The 11122-nt window shown below is 38.9% G+C and overlaps 1 long non-coding RNA gene across 1 annotated transcript; it reads left to right on the forward strand.

Annotated features, from left to right (window-relative positions):
- The first annotated feature begins 521 nt into the window (after positions 1–521).
- LOC118498589 lies at positions 522–9488 on the forward strand. Its single transcript, XR_004901077.1, has 2 exons — positions 522–1935; positions 9233–9488. It is a non-coding gene; the product is annotated as an uncharacterized LOC118498589 (long non-coding RNA).
- The last annotated feature ends 1634 nt before the right edge of the window (positions 9489–11122 follow it).

Genomic DNA, 11122 nt, shown 5'->3' on the forward strand with positions numbered 1-11122 from the left:
ATTAGAGAGGAAGGTCAGGGCCAAACCATGGACAACCTGGCAGGCTGTGGCAAGGCCTTTGGATTTTCTGCATTCTGCTATGGGAAGGCACCGATACTTTTAGTGTAGGGAGTGAGGAGATACGGCACGTTCAGAGTGGTATGCTAAGTGAAATAAGTCAGATGGAAAAAGTCAAGAACCATATGATTTCACTCACATGTGGGATATAAAACTGAAAGTAACAAATGAACAAACAAGACAAAAGAAACCCTCATAGACACAGACAACCGTATGGTGGTTACCAGAGGGGAAGGAGGTTGGAGGGATAGTAAAGGGGGTCAAATAATTGGTGACAGAAGGAGATTGACTGTGGGTCGTGAACACACAATGCAATATATAAGTGATGTATTACAGAATCATATACTTGAAACATACAATTTCATTAACCCATGTCACCCCCATAAAAAATTAAAAATACTAAAATAAAAGAAAACCAGAATTTATGGAAATAAATTTACTAAAATTGAAATAAAAAATAAACTAGGGAATGAAAAGATTTTATTTGCATTTTAAAGGCACAAGAACCTCTAAACTGTTCTACAAGTAGGTGCAGGGGCTTCAGGAGTAAAACTGGCAATGCCAGTAGTAGCCAGTATTTAATACTTTTAATGTGTGTCAGATGTTGTGCTAAGTGCTTTATATACATTATTTTATTTATATACGTTAGTTTTATTGATTTGCAGCACATTTCACAGAAGAGACTGTTTTAGAGGTTCAGTGGCCAAATTAATGGAGGGAAGGCTGCCATGGACAAATTGGCCAGCATTTCTTCTCTGGATTATTGCGGTAGCCTCCCACCAGATCTCCAGTTCCATCCTTGCCCCCCTTCCCCTGCCTGACACACACACACAGTCTTAACACAGCAGCCAAAGTGATCCTAACTAAAACATTAGTCAGAATGAGTCACTCTTTGGCTCCGCATCTCGGAGTGAAAGCCAAAGTCCTTACAATGGTGGATAATCTACTCTTCCCCACCTCAGTGCTTCAAGCACCCTGGCTGCCACTGTACCACAAGCATGCTGAGCAAGCTCCAGAATCACTCCCCTTCTGTGTGCACCACCACCTTAACTATTTGCAAGAGTGCTCAGACTGCTGCCAGAGCCTCCCAGCTGCTCTCCCTGCCTCCACTCTTGCCCCCACCCTGCAGTTAGGGTTTTGGAAAATCATTGTTTTTTTTTTCTCCTCTTCTCTTTTTTTGGATGATGATATTTGAAAAATATATTTCAGATTATATCACTTGCCTGCTTAACACTCAAAAACTCTATCATTTGGTCCATCTGTAAACTGGCCACTGCCCACGTGTCTAAATGTATCCCCCGCCTTGCTCACTTCAACCACACTGCTGTTCTCTTCAGTTCCTGAAGCCTGCCATTCACATCTCCCCCTTGCCTTAGGGCCTTTGTAACTCCTGCTCCTTCTGCCTATCACTCCATTCTCCTAGATCAACCTGGCTGGCCCACGTATCACCTCGATGAACCTTTCTCTGATCTGCCTCCCTTAACTGCCTCAAAGTTACTCATTATTACATTACCTCTGTTTTAGTTTCCTCCTGGTCCTTAGCACTGTCAGCAGTCAAGCAGTCCTTAAATGGCAACTACTACAGTTGCTAGGTTGGACTTGCTACTTTGCCATAGATTCTGCAGGGAAGGAAAGAGCCCAAGTGAATACACATAGTTTATTACTTAGTATGAGCAAGATCATGATGTTAGCTTCCCTCATCCCCAGTCCCACAGGATGACACCAAACCAGAAAGGACAGATGACACAAGTAGTGGATTGCCCTATTGTGAACGAGCTGGCTCCATATTCCAGCTAAATGATTTTACAGCCTGCAGCTCTACCCTAAGTGGGGAGGCAAGTTTGAAAGTCTCATGCCTCACCAGCACCAGGGAGACAGGTGAGAAATTGCCCTATGGTGGCTCCTACAAGATTGGGAGGTGGATAACAAGTGGCTTTGAGACAGCTCCTCAGAAGGCTGCTTATGTTGCCATGTTCCTGGGAGGGTCACAGGGTATTCCTCTGAGACCTGGGTCAGACTGCAGTTGACCTTGTGTGCATGGCCTTATGTGGAGATGTCCATGGGAGAGTTGTTCCCTTAAAAGCACCCGCCAAATTGACCTTTTCCTTTATTTCTCTACTTTTTGTCTGTCTCCCCTTGTAGACGCAGCTCCATGAGGGCAGGGCCTTGCTGGTCTTGTTCACTGCCATATTCCCAGCACCTACAAGAGTGCCTGCAAATTATAGTGCTCAATGCATATTTGTTGTATAAATGATAGTTTAAAACCAAATAAGATTTTGAAATTATATCCGAATTACCTACTATTACAAGCAAAGCTTATATTTTTCAGGTTGAGCAAAGCAACCCCTATTTATTAATAATAGCTAACATTTGCTGAATTATTACCATATGCAGTGGAACTGTACTATGCACTTTCAAATTTTTATGATAATTCCAGTGAAGTGGGGTTTTTTAAATTCCAATTTTATACATGAGGAAATTTGGGCCAAGAGAAGTTGCATTATGTGCCCAGGATCGCATAGCTAGAAAGTGGTAGGTTTGCTTGAACCAGGCGATCTTATTCCAGAACCTGCGCTCTTATTTCATTGCCACTTAACCTTTAGTCCCCAGCTCTTGTGTGGAAACAAATACAACTGACAGCATAGAGGAAAATATTAAGCTCTTTGAAGGTAATACTTCCAAATGACTTGTACATAAAACAGCTTTTTGAGGTCACAGATAATTTTTAAGAATGTAAACTGTCTTCCTCTGGCATTAGGAAACGTTTTCAAAGATAATTACAAAGTTCCTTCAATGTGATCTTTAAATTTTTCTGCTGGCTTATTTTTATGGCCCTGTGGGCAGCTTTAGACAAAATATCTTTCTGGCATGAAGGATTGTATGTGCTCTTTGCCATTTTTAAATGTGAATTTTATAGATACTTCAAACCACTTGAAAGAATAATGGTTTTCTAATGTTTTTTCATTATTATTTGTAACTTCAAGCACTAACTGATAAAAACTGCCAAATTAAGTTTCAAGTTTTCTCTTTAAACAATATGGGTGTGCTTCATAATGAGCTTCCTTGTTAAGATTTATGATTGAAGTGACTTTCAAACTTGGTAGTTTTTCGGTAGAACTTCCTTTCCCAACCTTTTTTTCTATTGCTTTCATTTTGACAGTATTTTGAGGGCTCTGAACATAGATCAAAGTTTCAGTTATATTGCTCATGGCTTCCTCTGAAGCATTTCCCCCACATCTTCCCATAGGGCTCCTGTGTCGTCTTGTCATGCCTCCACTCTTTTTCAAGCACTTCCCAATTTCCTGGCACCACAAGATATTACAGGTTCACCTTTTATTTGCCCTGGTCTGGTCCATAAACAGCCATGACTCCAAGGAGCCCTGGTTCCTTTATTGAAGAATGGTATTAGAAACCAAGATCTGGGAGCTAAGTGTGTTTATTATTGGGGTGTTTGCTTCTAGGTCCTCCCAGTGGACAGCTCTATGCAATATAATCAAGCATACTAACCCATGCACACACACACCTATACCTATTTCTGTCTATCTGTATATATACAAAAATAAACATCATGATTTTCCACTTTAATCCACACCACAAGATCCTCGCTAGCCTTCCTTGTTTCCTTACTTAGTTTTTTTTCTTTTATTGATTCTAAAGAGAGGGGAAGGGAGGGAGAAAAAGAGGGAGAGAAACATCAATGTGATAGAGAAACATTGATCAGTTGCCTCTTGCATGCCCCAACTGGAGACAACCCGCAACCCAGGCATGTGCCCAGACCTTTTGGGTTGCAGGAAGATGCCCAACTAATGAGCCACACCAACTAGGACCCCTTTTCATTATTTTTCTTAAAGATTTTATTTACTTATTTTTAGAGGAAGGGGAAGGGAGAGAGAAAGAGAGGGAGAGAAACATGAATGTGTGGTTGCCTCATGCACCCCCCCACCATGTACCTGGCCCACAACCTGGGCTTGTGCCCTGACTGGGACTCGAACCAGTGACCTTGTGGTTCACAGGCTGGCACTCAATCCACTGAGCCACACCAGTCAGGGGCCCTTTTTTTTTTCTTTGACAACAAGAATGTGGCTTCATTCACTTATTTGTTCACCCTAGTATCATAAAGTAGTTACATATGCCTATAACAGATTTACCAGCTAAAGTCTAGTGTTTGTGGACAGATCTTTTTTGTCATAAACTTTATTAGTTATTTTCTTCTCCATCCCTTTCAGTGTGGCTTTGTTATTAATCTGTAGCACAGTTTGATTTATTTGTTAGTGTTTGTATTCCATTTAGACCCCGACTTCCATTCCCTAGTTGTAATTAATTAGTTATTATGGTGAAACACACTAAGAGAGCTATAAAAAAGTCTGCTCTGAGATATTTTGTTCCCTCCCCACTCCCACTATCCTGTTTCCACTACTCCTACTTTCAACTTTTTTCCCAACTACTCTGTGAGCATCATCTTTCTTATTTTTTTATTTTTAAGATTTCATTCATTTTATTTTTTAGAGAGGGGGAGGGAGAGAAAGAGAGGGAGAGAAACATTGATGTGTGGTTGCCTCCCAAGCACTCCCCACTGGGAATCGAACCAGCGACCCCTTGATTCGCAGGCCGGGATTCAACTACTGAGCCACACCAGCCAGGGCCATCTTTTTTGTTTTTAATGGCAGTTACATCTTTATCTTTATCGAGTGCATACTATAGATATGCACTTTGTACACATTACTTCATTCAGAGTTCACAACAACCCCTTGAGGTAGGTACTATTATTACCCTCATTTCATTAGATGAGGGAGCTGACCCCAGAGAGCCTAAGGAACTTGTCCAATATGACACATCTGGAACATAAGCATACTCAAACCAGCATCTGATGCCAGGGCCTGTGTTTGAACCACCTTTTTCTTAAAATTGTCTGGTTCTGCCTCAGTCTGGCTCTTCCTGAAGCCCAGCCCTCCCAAGTCACCTTTCTGAATACATACTTGTTGGGACCCTTCTTCTAGTTATTCAGATGCAATTAAACAAGATTCACAAGAGGCTACCTGGCCTTTGGTTGGAACCTGGGGGCAGATGTCACCTTCAGTAGATTCTGCCCTCCCTATTACAAAACTGTGTACATGTGTTACTTGTAATTTGGAGACATAACAATTTCTTTGAAAGGTCACAGAGCCTTCAAGAAAACAACTGGGGTCACATAAATTAAAGGAGCAACCACATTCATCATTGTTGCTGTTCAATTCAGAATTATAAGGCCTTCCTGGGCCACAGGCTCTGCTAGGTGCTTGGAGGATAAGATGAATGAAAATTGTCCCTGCTCTTGAGGGTCTTAAGGTCTAGTGGGGGAGAGTGGTCAAGTATATAAGTGATTACAATGCAAAACAAGTGCTAAAAGAGGGGGCACAACTAATGTAGTGGGAATTCAGAGAGGAAACTCAGAAGTAGGGGGCAGGGAGTGGAAAGGTGGGGGGCATTCTGGGAGAAGTTTCAGAGAGAAACAACATTTAAAATGAGACTTGGAGAATAGGAAAGGTTTGTATGGGTAGAAATAGAGGAAGGAAGGCTGGGGAAAAAATGTTTCAGCCAAAAGGTCTGCTTAGGCAAAGGCGTAGGTAAAGAAAGAAATCACAAGGCAGTGTGAGAAATGATGAGTAGTCTGTTTTGGGTGTGGCAGTGAGGATGTAGAGGGGACTGATTAGAGAAAAGCCAAACAGATAGATTGGGGTCATCTTAAGGGCCTCTATCAGTTAACATATTTTAGGCTTCCAGTCAGTTCGCCTAGCTCAAGCTCGGTTTACAGTAAGGTTTATTAACTACATAATTGGAAAGTCCAGAGGTAGCTCAGGCCTGATAAGTTTGATCCTCTGCTCCATTATCTCTGTCACGTGGTTTCCATCACACTACTGTGCTGCCTGCAGTGCCAGTTTCATCCTAAGGCTGGTCCTTCTTGTGGTCAGGTGAGGGCTGCCAGCAGTCATCTGGCTTCCTCAAGAAAGGCTTTCTGTGTAAATTCTCTCTTAGAAGTGGTGAAAAATCTCTTTCAATTTCATTAGCCCAAATGGGCTGAAATGTCCAATTCTTAACCAGTAACTGGCAATTGGGGGTGGGATTGCCCTTCACCCAGTCAGACCCACAGTGGGAGCTCAGATTAGAGTTAATTTCCCTTGAGACACATTGAACAAAATCTGGATTCAATGAAGAAAGAAGAAGCAGGGAATTGGTACAGTGGAGGTGCCAACAATGACCTCTGTGGCCTCAAGTGCCAGGAAAGTGCAGTATTGTGCTAGTTAAGTGAAAAATGGGGAACATGAAAAAATGTTAGTTTTAATAAACCCAAGATATTCCTGTTTCATTGCATCTAAGATGCTTTGAATTGTTTTTCTTCAAGACAAACAGTCTGCTTTCTTCAACAAGTAACTTATAAGGGAAAAAGGCGCTGGCTGGGTAGCTGAATTGGTTAGATTGTCATCCCTATATGCCCAGGTTGTGGTTGGATCCCGGACATAACACATGCAAGAGTCAACCAGTGAATGCATAAATAAATGAGATGACAAGTGTATGTCTGTCTCTCAAATCAATTTAAAAATTACAAGGAAAACAGACATGAAGGCGGAACCTATAGATTAAAAGAGACTTCAAGAAATATCAACCTGTAGTGGTGTACGGACCTCATTTACATCTCAATTCAAATAAACAAACTAACACACACACTTTTTTGATACTTATGAGATGGGAATTTGAAGACTGACTTGAGTATACATTGATATCAAGGAATTATTGTGGCTTTTAAAATGTGGTATAATATAGTGGTTATGTTTTCTAAAGCCATCTCTTAAAAAATACATACTAAATTATTTGCAGATGAAAATGGCTGATGTCTAGATTTGTTTCAAAATAATACAGGAATGGGAGAAATGGGTGGGGATATGGCTACATAGTTGGACATGAGCTGATAACTATTGATGCTGGGTGGTATATTCTGCCTTTTTATATGTTTGAAATTTTCCATAGCAAGTTTTTTTTTTTTTAAAGAAAGGATGAAAAGCAACATATTAGGATAAGCCTTATTCAGAAGGTGACATTTGCTGTGGAATGCTCAGCATGTACAGGGCCCCTGCCACCATATAGCATTAAAAAAACTAAGAACCATATTTTCTAGAGGCTGTGATGGTTAAAAGTTCCATTAAAGGTAGCCACAACGTCTTTTCCAATCCTCCCATTAAGAAATAGAACAAATTTCCCTCCTCTTGAATACAGTCTGGTCTTAGAGACTTGCCTGACCAATAGGCTGCAGCAGAAATGACATTCCAGGACTTCTGAGGCTAAGTCGTAGGAAGGCTGATAGTTTTGTTGGCTCTTTTTGAACACTCTGGAACTCCTAAGCTACCATGTGAGAAGTCTGACTACCCAGAGACTATCATTCTGGTGGCTATGCTGTAGTAGACAGTCCCAGTTAACTCAGTGTTCTACTCATTACCACCAAGGCTCCTGACTTGAGTGGGGCTGACGTGGACCTTCCAGACTGGTCCCTCTGCCACACAAATAGGAGAATCACCCAGCTGAATCCTGCCTGAAATCCTGACCCACGGAATCATGAGACATAATTAATGGTTGATGATTTAAGTCACTAACTTTTGAGGTAGTGTGTCTGCCAGCAAGAATATCTATCTATCTATCTATCTATCTATCTATCTATCTATATCTATATCTATAATATATATATAGAACTATATCTATCTATATCTATATCTATAATATATATATATAGAACTATATATATATCTGTATCTATCTATATATAATATATATATTATAGAACTTGTTGTTTTAAGCAAGGAATAATAAACACAAAAGTCAGGATAGTACTTGGGGAGAGAGGGAGGTACAGGTAGGGGGATGAGATGGGGAAGAACACAGGCAGAGTCAAAGGTATCCATAATGGCCTAGTTCTGATGTTGGGTATTGTGGTGAGTTTTCAAGTATGCATTTTAATTTTATTAAAATTAAACATTCCACATTCATGATATACTATTATAGGAGCTGAATATTATATAACATTAAAGTATATAATTCAAGTATGCATTATAGCTTATTAAAATTAAAAGCCTACATTCATGATATACTATTATAGGGGCTGAATATTATATAGTAAAAACAACTTTTATATAAGAGCTCAAGCAAGCATGGCAAAATGTTAAAATTTTGTTAAAGCTGCATGCTGATTACATGGGCATCTACATTGTGACTATATTTTGTTTGAAATATCATATAATAAAAACATTTTTAAAATAATGAATAAGACTACTTCTACTAGGACAAAAAGGAAAAACATAATATGTGTATACCTAAATGTAGACAAATTCATGAGAGGATGAGTCTTTAAAATTTTAATGATTATTATTTCAGGGAGGTTCTTGTACTTTTTTATTGTAGTAACATACATAAAAATTACTATTTAACCATTTTTAAAAGATTTTATTTATTTATTTTCAGAGAGGGAAGGGAGGGAGAAAGAAAGAGAGAGAAACATCAATGTGCGGTTGCTGGGGGTCATGGCCTGCAACCCAGGCATGTACCCTGACTGGGAATCGAACCTGCGACACTTTGGTTCACAGCCCGTGCTCAATCCACTGAGCTACGCCAGCCAGGACCATTTTTAAATATATAATTCAATTACATTAATTACATTCATGCTGTTGTACAGCCATCAGCACTATTGGTCTCTAGAACTTTTTCATCTTCCAAAACTGAAACTCTGAAGCCATTAAAAATAATTTCCCAGTAACCCTTCACTCCATCCCCTGGCAACCACCAGTCTACTTTCTATCTCTATAAATTTCACAACCCTAGTCACCTAATATAAGTTGAATCATACAAAATTTGTCCTTCTGTGACTGGCGTCTTTCACTTAGCATGATGTTGTTTGCAAGGTTCATCCTTATATAGCATGTGTCAGAATCTCTTTCCTTTTTAAGGCTGAATAACATTCCATTATATGGATATGCCACATTTTGATTAGTCATTTATCCATTGATGGACATTTGGTTTTATGGACTGCATTGTGTCCTCCCCCAAATTCATATGTGAAACCCTAACCCCCAATGTGACTATATTTGGAGACAGGACCTTTGAAGAGGTAATTCAGTTTAAATGAAGTCATAAGGATGGGGCCATACTCCAACAGGACTGGTATCCTTATAAGAAAAGGAAGACACACCAAGGATGTATGAAAAGGCCTAATGAGGACACAGCAAGAAAAGTGGCCATCTATAAGCCGAGAGAGGTCTCAGGAGAAACCAACCATGATGGCACCTTGACCTTGGACTTCTAGCCTCCAGAACTGTGAGAAAAATTTCTGTTATTGGCTTAAATAATAGTCTGCAGTATTCTGTTAGGGCACCTTGAATCATACAACACTTGGTTTCCTTCCTTCTACCTTTTGGCTATTGTGAATAATGCTTCTATGAACATAGATATACAAATACCTGTTTTAATCCCTGTTTTTGATTCTTTTGGGTATATATTCATCATTGAAAATGCTGGTACATATGATAATTCTAAGTTTAATTTTTAGAGGTATTATCATACTGTTTTCCACACTGAATGCACCATTTTATGTTCCCAGTAGCAGTGCACAAGGGTTCCAATATTTCCACATCTTCACCAACACTTGTTATTGTCTGTTTTCTTGGTATCTCATTGTGGCTTTAATTCATATTTCCTTAATGATTAGTGATGTTGAGCAACTTTCCATGTGATTAGTGGTCATTTGCATATTTTCTCTGGAGAAACGTCTACTCAAGTCATTAGTCCATTTGTAAATAAGGTTGGTTGGTTCTTGAACACACACACACACATACATTCATAGAAAAATGAAACTTTATTGTAGTTAAAACTGAGAAAGAAGAAAGTAATTTTAAAATGAAGCTAATACTCTCTGACTTTTTTCTCTTTTTAATTATTTTTCAATCATTCTGATTGCACCAAGAAGAAATTCCCAATTTGTGCTTCTATGACTTTTAATGTTCTCTGATTTCTAAAAATGTGGAAAATATAGAAAAGTAGGAAATAAGTTATCCAAACATAATCATAAGTAGAGTGTTTTTTACCCTAATTGTAGTCATAATTTATATATGATTGAAAATTTTTTTTCTGCTTAGCTTTGTGTGTTACACGCATTTCCAGGCTGTTGCCCAAGAAGCCAATATGTATCTACTGACAGAAATGGATTCCTGTACTCACCTTCACTTCTTTCCTGCCCATGGAGTCTGAGGAAGGCTCTTAACCTATCTGAACCCAGTTTCTGCTGGGAGTCCATTTCCAACATGGGGTAGGTAGTCAATAAACGGAAGTTTGATGCTTCAGGCATGAATTGTGAGAGATACAATGTTAACTCTAAATAGGTTCTATAATACTTTAGGATGCATATTGTTAACCCTAGAGGACTGCTAGAAAAATAACAAAAAGGTATAACTAAGAAGACAATAGAAGAAATAACATGTCTCACTAAAAATATTGTATTAACCTTAAAGAAGGGAGGGCATTCCCAAATGTTAGTAAATTAACACACTTTTAAATAACCCATGTATCAAAGGAGACATTATGTGAGAAATTAGATTTGTAAACAATAAAATGCTGTGCTAATGCTGCTCTTTCCAGATTTTACAACTTTAAATATTTTCCATCGACTACTATTAAAGATGAGGATTACATTTAAGCTCCCTCTATCCTGTCAGTGACATGTTGACAAATTTTGATTAATTCATATTTGTTGTTTTAATTATTATGACTATGTAAATATTATTTACTGCTGAGTGATTACATATCTTTTATGCAAAATATTTTGTTTCTTTTGCCTTTCCCCCCTTTTGAATTTCTTTAAATCCTTGCCTAAGTTTACTCACAATGTCTAATAACTTTGTAACACAACTTTTCACCTTTTCCTTTTTAAAAAGACTTTTAATTTATTTCTAGAGAAGGGAAGGGAGGAAGAAAGAGAGGGAGAGAAACATTAATGTGTGGTTGCCTCTCATGCATCCCGTACTGGGGACCTTGCCCACAACCCAGGCATGTG

The sequence above is a fragment of the Phyllostomus discolor genome, chromosome X (assembly GCF_004126475.2).
Source record: "Phyllostomus discolor isolate MPI-MPIP mPhyDis1 chromosome X, mPhyDis1.pri.v3, whole genome shotgun sequence".
Taxonomy (NCBI): domain Eukaryota; kingdom Metazoa; phylum Chordata; class Mammalia; order Chiroptera; family Phyllostomidae; genus Phyllostomus; species Phyllostomus discolor.